At 36.3% G+C, this 13,450-nt stretch overlaps 1 protein-coding gene across 1 annotated transcript in view; it reads left to right on the forward strand.

The window, feature by feature from the left end:
* Nucleotides 1-13,450, forward strand: part of PCDH15 (protocadherin related 15) — a 1,631,248-nt gene that overhangs the window by 1,446,296 nt on the left and 171,502 nt on the right. The window lies entirely within an intron of this gene.

A 13,450-nucleotide genomic window follows, 5' to 3' on the forward strand; every position in this document is an offset into this window, starting at 1 on the left:
AGCCGAAGGCAGCCGCTTAACGACTGAGCCACCCAGGCACCCCCAGCCATAATCATTATTAAGTGTGAAATATCCTGGGCTCCTGGGTGGCTCAGTCGGTTAAGTGTCTGCTTTCACCTCAGGTCATGATCCCAGGGTACTGGGATCAAGTCCCATGTCAGGGTCCCTGCTCAGCGGGGATCCTGCTTCTCCCTCTACTCTTCCCCCCTCATAACCTCTTTCTCTCTCTCTTAAATAAATAAATTTTTAAAAAAGAGTGAAATATCCTGAGAACTTCTAGCATAGCAGGATTTTATGAGCACATAGCCATAAGAATGAAATGTAATGACCTAATCCTCAGTGAATATAGTAAGAAAAAGAAAACAATACTGTTATGTAAAATATTTTTAAAAAGCAAAAATGCATGCAATATGCAACAGCTAGGTTTTCCTCCCAAAATATGCTGCAGAGTAAACAATACTAGAATACCACTAGTTCATTATAACAAAGACGTGTATTCCTATTAGTAGATGTTTGAGGCAGCTAGGTGTTGGCTGACCTTGTTTTCAGGCTGAAGGTCGGCCTCAAGTCTGGTCCACATGCCTCTTCCTTCAGGGATCCCTGCTTAAACTAGCCTGCTCTGTGCACAGTGAAGGACAGGACCGCGAGAGAATTTGCCTAACCACACGGTCACATGTCCAGTTGTGCGTCCCGGTTTTTCATGGTCCATTGATCGAAGCAAGTCCCACAGCCAAGCCCAGAATCAATGGAGCCAGAAGTGGAGGAATAAGGAGTGGGTATTTACTGAACAATAGTACAATGTACCACAACAGTCTAGTTAAGAGATATTCCTTAAGTTCATTAAAATGGTTGCCTTTGAAAAAGAGGTAGGAGTGGGTATGAGGATAAAAGCACATAAAAAAACGAGAAGTAAATATGTCTCAAACCACCAATTGTAATGTTTCATAAACTGTGGATTGTATTTCACTTAAATCTCTATCCTTATATTCAAACCAAAATAAAAATCCCTCAATATTTATTGCATGTGCATGCATCCAATATTAATTAAGGGTATTGCATGAACATTAAGGACAAACATTGTTATGTTTCCTTGCCTTCGAATTTCAAACTTAAAGAGTTGGAAATCAAGTAAGTAGAAATGACAAACCATTGAAAAAAGCTCTAAGAAATAAATCATCAGGGTGCTCTGAAATTAGACAAAAGGAAGCCTGCTTTCGTCTGGAAAGTCAAGGAAGGTTCTAGAAAAAGTGGTGCAAAGCTGAGGTCTGAAAGAAAAAGAGGTGTTTCTACTGCAAAGTTGCATGGCTGACTTAGACCCTAAAGTTGGAGGAAGAAAAATAATTTTCAAAAGCCAAAAGGAGGTAACTTTGCCAGGAGTCTAGAGAGGTAAACCTGAGTCAGAAACTATAGCGTCTGATAGGCTTGAGGGTAGTGCCAAGATTTCCTCTCCTAAATAAAAATGGGAGGGTTTTAAGGCAGAAGGGACAGGATCACTAGTTACTAGCTCTCATTCGGGTGCATCCTTGTTTTTAAGTTCCTTTGGGTTTATGAGTTTGTTTTCATGAGGCAAGTTGAATGTGTGCCCACTATTATTTTTAGAAATTTCTACACAATGTATCTTCATTGAGATACATTGAAGAAATTTTATAAGGAATGTATTGTTACTTGATGTCTTGAGGGGATTGAGTTATGTTTACCTTTGAAAAACATATTTCCCAAAGGATTTAAATTACCCTGAAGCAAATACTTCTTAGGATCTTGAATAGTTATGTTGATACCACCTCTGTAGAAACTGAACTGTATGCACATTCTATATTATGTTAGGTCAGTGACATTGGCACAAGACACTTGTCTGTGAGATGTTGACTCACTATGTTGTCAACACATGGTAGTCACTGCAGGTGTCAGACAGTGGGGAGGGGAGAGGAAGAAAGAAAAGCACACATAGTCTCAGTGGTCACATGGAGAGTTTGACTTTCCTAGTGTCTTTTACGGATACCTTAGCATTCGGTCAGATCCCCTAAAAAAGCCATTATGATTGCAAAAAACAATACAAACCACTTTGCCGTAATCCCTAATGCTACATACTTGGGAGGTTTGGTGAGTTACACTGTTATAAAATAAATCTGATTAGTTGCTTTCGAAGACATTGGGAAAAAGAGTTTTGGAAACCACATCAGGGAGAAGAATCTTTGTATACTTGAAAACAAATTACTTAATGTTTGTGTGTAATGGTAATAATAGGTTTAGTTTTCCCTGATATAATGTGATTGCCATTATTACAAAGAAAATTATGTGGGTCTGAATAAGTAATTTCTTGATAATTATGTATATAAGAAAAATTACTAAATCAAGATATCCCCTGATATTAAGAACTTAATTATTTTGGTCCATTATAGGCTCATTGAAATTCCCTCTGTTTGCAAGTTTGGAACATCTTTCATACAGACCTGCAATTACCTTCTGTAGTAATTAATTACATTCTCACCATCATTAAGTCAAAACATATTGTGTTTAATGCTCACTATAGAAATGGAAGTCAAAAGTAAAAATGAGCTGAGTAATAAAGAAAATAATTGAAATCTTAAGGTTCTGTTTTCTTGATATAAACATATTTATTCTGCCACATTAATTATACCCACCTTGTCATTGTATATAAATGTGTTACTGTTTGATGTAAAAAATCGAACGTCAGCGCTATGATGACAGGATTTTTTTTGTTGTGGTCATCTAGAAAAAATGCCTGGTTCAGAGCATCACTGTGTCACCACATTGCTATCTATGTGCTGAATAAATGACCATTCCAGTAGTATTATTCATACTAATATTTATTGAGCCTTACACAGTCTAATTTAGTAGATTAAAGGACATCACAAAGTTGACATGCCTTTCACATTTTGGAAGCCACACTCTATTTAAATATGTCACATACTACCTCAAATCATATTTGGAAAGAAGCCTAATACATGAACAAACAAATCAATTAATTCATTTATTAATAGGTGATATTAAATCACGTCCTTCCTGAGGGCAATTAGGGTTGGCAAACATCCCGGGTCCTTCAAAGCTATTGACTAATGTCACCAGGGTTGGCATTTGTGTTTAACCAGGAAAAATGATATTGTACTCCAGTTACTTTCCTTCTTTAAATCTCATTTCCATGTAAGAATAATAAGAACATTTTGCTGGATTGGTACTTGGCTTTGATAAAGAATGAAAGCACTTAGCCAATGTCAGGCACGTAGATGGTAGCTCATACTTCCTCCTCATCCTCCTTGCTTTCAGGAAGATGGCAAACTTCCCGAACTTTGCCTCTGGTTTGGTACAGTGCTTCTCTGCTCAGCATTCATTAACTTTAGGATATCAATGCCTGGACTCATGAAGTAATTCTAGTGTCATCTATGACAGTATACAATTTGAGAATAAAGTTTTCATGAAAACACTATGTTAATTGGGTCTGTACAACATCCCCCCAAATAAATATGTGCATTTATTTTTTAAATTTTATATATTTCAGCGAGAGAGAAAGCAAGAGTGAGTGCAAGCATGAGTGGGGGGGAGCAAAGGGCTAAGCCGACTCCCTGCTGAGCAGGGAGCCCGAATCCAATCAGGACTGGATCCCAGGACCCTGGGATCATGACCTGAGCCAAATGCAGACACTTAATCTGCTGAGCCACCCAGGCGCCCCAAATATGTACATACTATAATAAAGGTTTTTTTTTTTTATCAACAATTGGCAAGGTATTTCATTTAAATAGACATCTTCAATTTATGTCACTTCATAATGATACATCTCTACTTTTATTCCCTTGAGTTGAAGATAAAAATACCCAAAATCTTGACACATAAATTACATTTTAGCTTGTCACTCTAAAACTCAAATGATATACCAGATCGGACTCCACATATGACACGATCACTATGATTCCTATAAAGCAGAATACAAGTGGAAGGCATATCTCATGTTCATAGGTAAGTGCCTACAGTGAGGTAGGAAGTCCACTTGACTATCAGCGTGAAGACCTGTGAACTAGTTCTAGAGCCTTCAGTTCGTAGCACGCATGCTTTTCCTTCATAGCTTTTATCAGAAATGCTGGTAGGTAGTTGTGCTTATCTGTGCACCTTTTGTCTCCTCCCCATGCCATTATGAGGCCCGTAAGTACAGAAGCACATCTGTCTTTCTCATCATTGCCTATCATTCTGAGAGATAAATAGTAGCCAGAGATTAGAATCTATGAACAGATATTAGTGGGCTTTAAATTGAAAACATGCCAACAATTTAGCCACTTTCTGAGGTTAGTAAATTCTTAGAGGTCCTCCAGACCGTATCTAAAATTACCGATGTAATGATGATCCTCAGAGTTACTGAAAAATTACTCAGAAATCTCAGTCTTGTTCAACAATAGGTTAACCCACAATGTAACTCGGATTTGACACATTGCGCAGTGCAGTTAGTGTAAGAAAACGCCATCCATATCTTAATAAGTCATATGAGGATTCCTTTATAGGTAAAATCCAAAGGATTATGTCATTATTTTAACAGATGGGCTTAACAACAGAATGTATTAAATATAATTAAAGGAGTAACAGAATATAAGGACAGCAACTGAGAAGTAGGGAAGAGATAGTGCTTTATATTCAGCCAGTCCAAGGGGAAAAAAAAAGAATTTTCATGATGATAGTTTCATTTCTGAACTATCGTACTCAGGGATCTTTTTTGAAAGAATTTTTCTTTTCCTCCTATCTTCTACTTTGGGAGCTGTGTTTTCATAGATTCCATTATCATCTCTTTTGGGGAGCATCTTCCCCAAACAAAAATCACTGATGTAATCTCTACTTGCTTTCTGCTCTCAAAAATGTGCACATGACCCCTGCAAGCAGGGACTTGGGTGACGTACATTTCCAACCACAGGAGGGGTTCCACATACAGCCACATACAGCCACCAGCCCCCATGTAAGTGACGTCCCTGGAGTTGGGCATCCTGGCAGCACAGGACACACATATGTATAAACATGGAACATATTTTAAGTATTCACTTAGCAAACTATTTTTGATCTCTTAATGGCGAGGCAAAAAAATAATCTGCTCTAATGGAGCTCGCAATCAAGGGTCAGAGATATGCTGCAAACCCATGAAGAAGGAATTATGAAATATAAATTCAGATAAGACTACATAGTCTAAAGAAAATACAATAAGAATTGACTCAAGTGGTTTATGAATGGGTAGAGGCAGAGGAGGGGGCATCTGAGACCTGGGTGTTGGGAGGAACTAGCCACACAGGAGTGATGCCAGGAGTGAACAACAGACAGACGAGTGTTGGGGTAGATGTGAGCTTGGTGTTCTAGGAGGTCATTCTTGCTGAATTACTTCTAATGATATCAGGAAGGTAGGAATATGAGATGAACTCTGTCTTCCCAACTCAGTTTTCATTCTGGTACCCTCAGGACTCAGCTAACTCTAGCTACTGACTAGTAGACATGTCGAATAAATGAATGAATGAATGAATGAATGAATGAATGAATGAATCCCTCATCTAATGAATTAATCCCTGTACTATAAAACATATCAGCAAGATGGTAAGTATTAGGAAATAGGTAATTTAACACATGGACACACGTTTACATAAAATATGTTTGTAATTGTCATAAAAAAAGGAAATAAGTAATTTATAACATTTTCAATTGCTGATAGTATATATAATTTTTACATTTAAATTTATATAATTTTTAATTTCCATAGTCTCCATGATGCAAGGTCAAGGTTTCCTGCACCCCTTGAATGGTTAAGCTCTCACTCATATCATGGTTCTTTTTTGAACACTTTGTTTAGGGAAATATATCCCTCTAAAGGAGAATGCGTCACTTATTTGAAAACTCAGGAAAAAAATATCTCAAACTCTTGTGGTGAATGGAAGTGACATTAAGAAGGATCGCTTTCCCAGTACCTCATTAGTCTTCCCAAATCATGTTTATCTGAAGTCATGCTTGCTCCAATAGATAGATAAGGTCAGTGGGATTTATAGAAAGAGCTGTCACAGTAAGTGAGGAGGTTTCAGAAAAGCTGTCCTGCTACGCTTCTCACATGTCCTCACTTTCCATACAATTTTAAGAAGGAACCCATTGTCTTTACCCTTCAAAAGACTCCAAGAGGCATAATGATAGGATACTCTATTTTTGCCACCCCTGCTGAGAAGAGAATCTTTGCAGAGAATTTTACCACTATCCTATTAAATTTATGTCTATGCTTGTTTCTCTTTGGTTTGGTTTTTTGCATTTGTTTTCTTTTAATAATGTCTCTTTGTGGTGGCTAGGTAAATAGAGCAAAATTACAAAATTGTTTAGTCTTCTTCTTTATGTGATATTCTTTTTTTGTGTGATATTGCATACATATTATGAGATTACCCACTAACTTTCTATAAATCACATGGGACCACCGTCTATTTTGTAATCCCTTTTTAAAATTTTACATTGCCTGAAAAGTCAAAATACATTTTACCACTTGATATTAAAAAATCTGTACTAAGGAAGAGACACTATAGTTTAGTTAGCTGACTAAAGAATAAAATTAAATGGATTCCACCGTGTGCCTGTCTAAAGTATTTGTCTTCCTTGATGGTGACCTAAAACCATAGACAATTTGTTTTATTCTTTTGAGCCCACAGTTGGAAAACATTCTAAGCAACTATGTTAAGTAAGGGTGTGGAGACAGAAGGAAAGGCAAGAAAAGAATCAGTCAGATGGTATGAAAAGAATTAGCACTATCTATCCTGACAAAACGAAGCTCAGGGTAAAACTTTGGTCTTCACAGTTAGGAAGACTTCTCTTCCCTTGAGGAGAAGGGGAACTCTGCACCCCTCACTGCAGGGGACAAATAGGTTGGTTTTCAGTGCGTGTTTCCCTGAGGAAGAGCCTTTCCGATTGTCCAAGTCCTGAAATGCCACCATAGATCTGAACAACATTAAAGAACTTTCTTTTGCCAGAATCTTTAAAACTTCATCTGAATGCAATGGTTTAGTGTTGGTATTGTCTAAAGACAGGGAGCTAACTGTGATAACCTCGCAAGATTTCTTCTGTCCTAAATAAAGACCAAACGATTTGTTTGATCAGTGTGCAGGACCAAGAAGTCATTTACTTATCATTTATAAATCAAACTATAGCTTAGTTTTAATTTAGTATGAACTTGAAGAAAATAATTTTTGTAAACTGCTTGTGGTGTTAGTGACTTTATTATAATTTGGAAATGCTATAGAAAAGGAATCTATTGCCATAGTAATAAAATTTTAAAGATTGGCCTTTTTATAAAAAGACAGTTCTTCCTTCAGTATTGATGGTCCAAAAAACTCTTAAAAAACATATAAATGGATATACAGACAGACACGGTATAATGTATGTACTATTTTATCCTGAATTAGAGTACAAAGTAATAAATATTTTCATCTCAATTTTAAGTATGTTTTTGTAGCTTGGTTTACTTTAAAAAATAAATATGATCAATGTATTCAGCTGGGAAAAATATCAACTTATTGGGACTATGTAAGAGTAAACAGAGATCCCTCTATTTCTAGCACAGTTTAAATTAAAGAAAAAACAAAATATTTGGTAAGTTAATATTTATCAAAATTACCAAGTATTTGGGTTTTAAAAAATTAATATCAATATTTAAATTGTTATTTACTAAATGATAACTTGAATATTTATATACCATATTATTTTATAGTTATTAGAATACATAATTCATCAACTCAATGGACTATTTGATTTCATTTTTTAAAATATAATTAGGTGAATTTTGTACATTAGAATACTTTGATCATACCTATTAAATTTTTAGTGGAATCAAGTGGAATCAAGTATTAACAAATAGTAATGGTAAATAATATATTAAGCGATAAATCTACAATGGTTCCTTTTTTTTAGTGTAGTTGAATTTCTGAATTTTATAATGACATTGTTTTCCAGATTAATCATATTAATTTTAAATTTTATAACCTCTTGAAACTATGCATCTGACCTGATTCTTGTCATAAATGGCCTAGGGACAAAGTTAGGCATGCTAATTGAAGCTGTCCCCAAAGCCTATCATATGGCTTAATTATTTAAGTATAAAGCAAGACTTATGTAAAGAGATTTTGGAAAGGGAAAAAAAGGAGGAAGGAAGGGAAGGAGGAAAAATGAAAAAGGAAGATAAAAATAGAGGGGGGAAGTGGGGGCAGGAAAGAAAGAGAAAACACTTTTGAACACATTCGAAGGAAAATCCAAGTAATTTTAGGTATTTACTTCTTGTTGCATGTGATATCAAATAAAAGGCAGCACCTTCATAGCAAGGGTTATGGGGGTCCAACGAGAATGGCTCTGGTGGGCTAACCATGCCACATGAGACCCTATCTTCTTTATGTGGTAGCGATCTGTAGAATAACAAATCACAGAATAGCAAGTTCAATGACATAGGTAGCATATACCATATATGTTCATATACCTGCACTCTGATCTGTCATGATCCTCTAGGAAGAGCCTGGATGTTCTGGATAGCAAAATATTTTGGGCGTGTGAGAGATAACACTTCAGAATACTGAAACTTTCTTCTTTTTATTTTATCGGAGGCATAATTCAAAATGTACTGTGACTACATTGGCTTTAGTAAAGAGAGCGTGCTGACCTCTAATGAACATACTTGAAGTTTCTGGATAACTAATTTGTGATTGGCTTTTAGTTATAGTACAGATGGAATGGGTGCTGAATCTTTTCTTTTTTTTTTTTTAAGATTTTATTTATTTATTTGACAGAGAGAGAGAGAGACAGCCAGCGAGAGAGGGAACACAAGCAGGTGGAGTGGGAGAGGGAGAAGCAGGCCTCCTGCTGAGCAGGGAGCCCCATGCGGTGCTCGATCCCAGGACCCTGGGATCACACCCTGGGCCGAAGGCAGACGCTCAATGACTGAGCCACCCGGGTGCCCCGTGGGTGCTGAATCTAACAGAAACGCTGAAATTTTGTTCCTAAAACAGTTAGTGCTGTAATTTTGCTCTTTCTTCCTTCATTCCTCTTCCTGAACATGTGCTGCTTAACTTTCCAGGCAGTGCACTAACTAAGCAGGATTTACTAGGGCTTCCAGTTCTAGAGCATTCTTCCCAAGTAACTCTGTTCATTCTCATGTTGAAGGACTGTTGCCTTTAGGATACTGTAGATAAATGTGAAGGTAGGTTCATGTGTAAGGACCTGTGTTGTACTATAAGTCCTGTTTCATTTGAGTAATAACTGAAATGTACTAGCTGAGGAAGCTCAGAAATGAGCTAATTCTTAAAGCCTTGATTTCCTTTTTGTAAGGTATGGCTACTATTCATACCAACTCCTAAATTTCTTGTAAGCATACACGTGAGAACACATGAAATGCACATTATTGGATAATGTAGTAAGGCACGCCAATGGACTACTAACAACTCCTACTATTATCATTATTTAAAAAATTTTAAAATTTGAGTATATTTGACACGCAATGTCACATGAGTTCAGGTGTATGATACAGTGATTCACTTGATACATTATGCTGCGTTCACCCCAAGTGTAGCCCCCATCTGTCACCATAAACACTATTACAATGACTCTGTTCCCTATGCTGTATCTTTCATCCCCATGACTTCCCATACCTGGAAGCCTGTGTCTCCTACTCCCCTTCACCCATTTTTCCCCTCCCCAGCCCTCTTCCCTCTGGCAACCATCTGTTTGTTCTCTGTATTTATGGGTCTGATTCTGCTTTTCATTTGTTTATTCATTTGTTTTGGTTTTTAGGTTCCATATATCAGTGCACGTCAGATGGTTATTTGTTATTTCTTATTCTGACTTATTTCACTTAGCATAACACCCTCTAGGTTCATCTGTGTTGTCACAAATGGCAAGATTTCATCTTTTTTGTGGCTGAATAATATTCCAGTATATATATCTTATTATAATTGATAATTAATTATATTATATTCCAGTATATATATTATATGTTATTATATAAAATAACATCTATCAATGGACACTTGAGTTGCTTCCATATCTTGGCTATTGTAAATAATGCTGCTATAAACATAGGGTCACATATATCTTTTTGAATTAGTATTTTTGTATTCTTTGGTAATTCTAGTAATGGAATTCCTGGATCATAGGGAGCTCTATTTTTAATTTTTTGAAGAACCTCCATATTGTTCTCCACAGTGGCTGCACCGGTTTGCACTCCCACCAACAGTGCGTGAGAGTTCCTTTTTCTCCACGTCCTTGCCAACACTTGCTGTTTCTTTTGTTTTCTATTTTAGCCATTCTGATAGGTGAGAGGTGATATCTCACTGTAGTTTTGATCTGCATTTCCCTGTCGATGAATGATGTTGAACATCTTTTCATGTGTCTTTGGCCATCTGTACATCTTTGACAAGTGTCTGTTCATGTCTTCTGCACATTTTTAATTGGATTATTTGGGTTTTTTGGAGCTAAGTTGCTTAAGTTCTTGATATATTTTGGATACTAACTAACCCTTAATTGGTTATGTCTTTTGCAAATATCTTCTCCCATTCAGTAGGTTATCTTTTAGTTTTGTTTATCATTTCCTTTGCTGTGCAGAAGCTTTTATTTTGATGTAGTTCCAATAGCTTATTTTTGCTTCTGTTTCCTTTGCCTCAAGAGACATATCTAGAAAAAAATGTTGCTACAGTCAATGTCAGAGAAATTACTGTCTGTGCTCTCTTCTAGGATTTTTATGGGTTCAGGTCTCATATTTAAGTCTTTAATCCATTTTGAATTTATTTTTATATATGGTATAAGAAAATATTCCACTTTCATTCTTTTGCATGTTGCTGTCCAGTTTTTCCAATGCCATTTGTTGAAGAGACTGTCTTTTTTCCTTTGCATATTCTTTTTCTTAAAGATTTATTTATTTATTTTAGAGAGAGAGAGCACACATGCAGGGGGAGGGACAGAGGGAGAGGGAGAGAAATATTCAGGCTGACTCTCTGCTGAGCACAGAGCCCAATTCAGGGCTTGATCCCAGGACCCTGAGATCATGACCTGAACCGAAACCAAGAGTTAGATGCTTAATCAACTGAGCTACCCAGATGCCCCTCCCATTGCATATTTTTGCCTCCTTGGTCAAAAATTAGTTGATCATGGGTTTATTTCTCGGCTTTCTATTCTGTTACATTGATCTATGCGTCTGTTTTTGTAGTGGCACAATACTGTTTTGATTCCTATAGCTTTGTGTAGTATATTTTAAAATCTGGGGTTATGATGTCTCCTGTTTTGTTCTTCTTTTTCAAGATTGCTTTGGCTATTTGAGGTCTTTTCTGGTTCCATATACATTTTATTTTATTTTATTTTATTTTATTTTATTTTATTTTATTTTTATTTTTATTTATTTGACAGAGAGAGAGAGTGCACAAGCAGGGGGAGAGAGAGGAAGAAACAGGCTTCTCACTGAGCAAGGAGCCCAATGTAGGGCTCGATCCCAGGACCCTGGGATCATGACCTGAGCTGAAGGCAGATACTTAACCTACTGAGCCACCCAGGCACCCCTCCATATACATTTTATGATTGTTTGTTCTAGTTCTGTGAAAAATATTGTTGGTATTTTGAGAGAAAGTGCATGAAATTTATAGATAATTGGTAGTACGGACATTTTAACAATATTCTCCCAATTCATGAGCATGTAATACTTCTCCACTAGTTTGTGTCACCTTCAGTTGTTTTCATCAGTGTTTTATAGTTTCCAGAGTACTAGTCTTTCACCCCTTTAGTTAAGTTTATTCCTAGGTGTATTATTATTTTTGATGCAATTGTAAATTGGACTGTTTTCTTAATTTCTCTTTCTGCTATTTCATTATTAATACATAGAAATGCAAAGGATTTCTGGGGGCCTCAGAGGGGAGGGGGGTGGGGGAATGGGATAGACCGGTGATGGGTAGTAAGGAGGGCATGTATTGCATGGTGCACTGGGTGTTAGATGCAACTAATGAATCATCGAGCCTTACATCGGAAACCGGGGATGTACTGTATGGTGACTAACATAATATAATAAAAAATCATTAAATAAAAAAATAATAAATAATAAATAAATAAATAAATAAAAATTATGATATGTTAGTTACCATACAGTACATCATTAGCTTTTAATGTAGTGAAACATATTATTTTGATGTAGCCTTTTACAATATGGATGGATCTAGAGGGTATAATGCTGAGTGAAGTAAGTCAGTCAGAGAAGGGCAAATAACATAAGATTTCACTCATGTGGAATTTAAGGAACAAAACAAATAAAGAAAAAAAGATACAGACAACAACAACAACAAAAAGAAATGCAAAAGATTTCTGTACCCTGAGACCTTACTGAATTCATTTATCAGTTCTAGTAGTATTTTGGTGGAGTCTTTAGGGTTCTATATATAATATCATGTCATTTGCAAATAGTGGAAATTTTACTTCTTCCTTACCAGTTTGGTTACCTTTTATTTCTTTTTCTTTTCTGATTACTGTGGCTGGGACTTCAAGTACTGTGTCGAATAGAAGTGGTGAGAGTGGACATCCTTGTCTTATTTCTGATCTTAGGGAGAAAGCTCTCAATTTATGGTTTATATTTTTATATCTCAGGGAAGGTTCATATTTTTAAAGATAACTTTAATAGAATAGAATTAGAAAGTCAATTAAGTCAATTAAGAGCAGAAACAAGTGGATAGAGGAGATGAGGATGATCTATTTTAGGCATGCTTTCATTGAGGTATTAGCAGGACTTGAGAAGTTTGGTTGTGGAGTCCAAGAAAAAGAGAAGGGTCAGTGGCCATCCCTAGGCTTTCAGAGAGACCAACTTGGTAAAAGGCAGCGCCATCGATCTAGAATGGAGAAGGTATACATTTGGGAGAGGAAATCAGGATGCTGGTTTGGGATATGTTGAGTTAAAGATAGAACATCTGAGTTGACCATTGTATATATTACTTTGGAGTTTAAAGGATGAGTGTAGCCATAATTTAAATGGGGGTTATGAACACATAGAAATTGTTTAGAGGCACGAGACTGGGAGAGATTGCAGAGGCTGAAATTAGAGGTAGAGAAGGTAGATGTGCCTGTGACTGAGCCCTGGGAGTGCTTTCCTCCAAGGAATTTAATGGTTCATACAGTGTCTGTTCAGGTTAGCTGTCAAATCTACCACATACTAGCACTGTGCCCAGATCATTTACTTGAACTCCAGGGCTGGCTTTAGCATGGAAAACTTTATGTAATTCCAGTGTCACTTCATGTAATTCAAAATAAGACCAATGTAAATCCTAATGTAAGTGAGCATGCCCAACAGTTTTAACTATTTTTATTGTAGTCTTTAAAAAATGTATCAAATATTGATTGCTTTTTTAAAAAGATGATTTTTAAAAATATCCTGACTTATCTTGTTCTAAATCTGGGACAATTCCACATCCTTTAACTCCCTATAAACCTC

The sequence above is a fragment of the Ursus arctos genome, unplaced genomic scaffold (assembly GCF_023065955.2).
Source record: "Ursus arctos isolate Adak ecotype North America unplaced genomic scaffold, UrsArc2.0 scaffold_7, whole genome shotgun sequence".
NCBI classification, from domain to species: Eukaryota; Metazoa; Chordata; class Mammalia; order Carnivora; family Ursidae; genus Ursus; species Ursus arctos.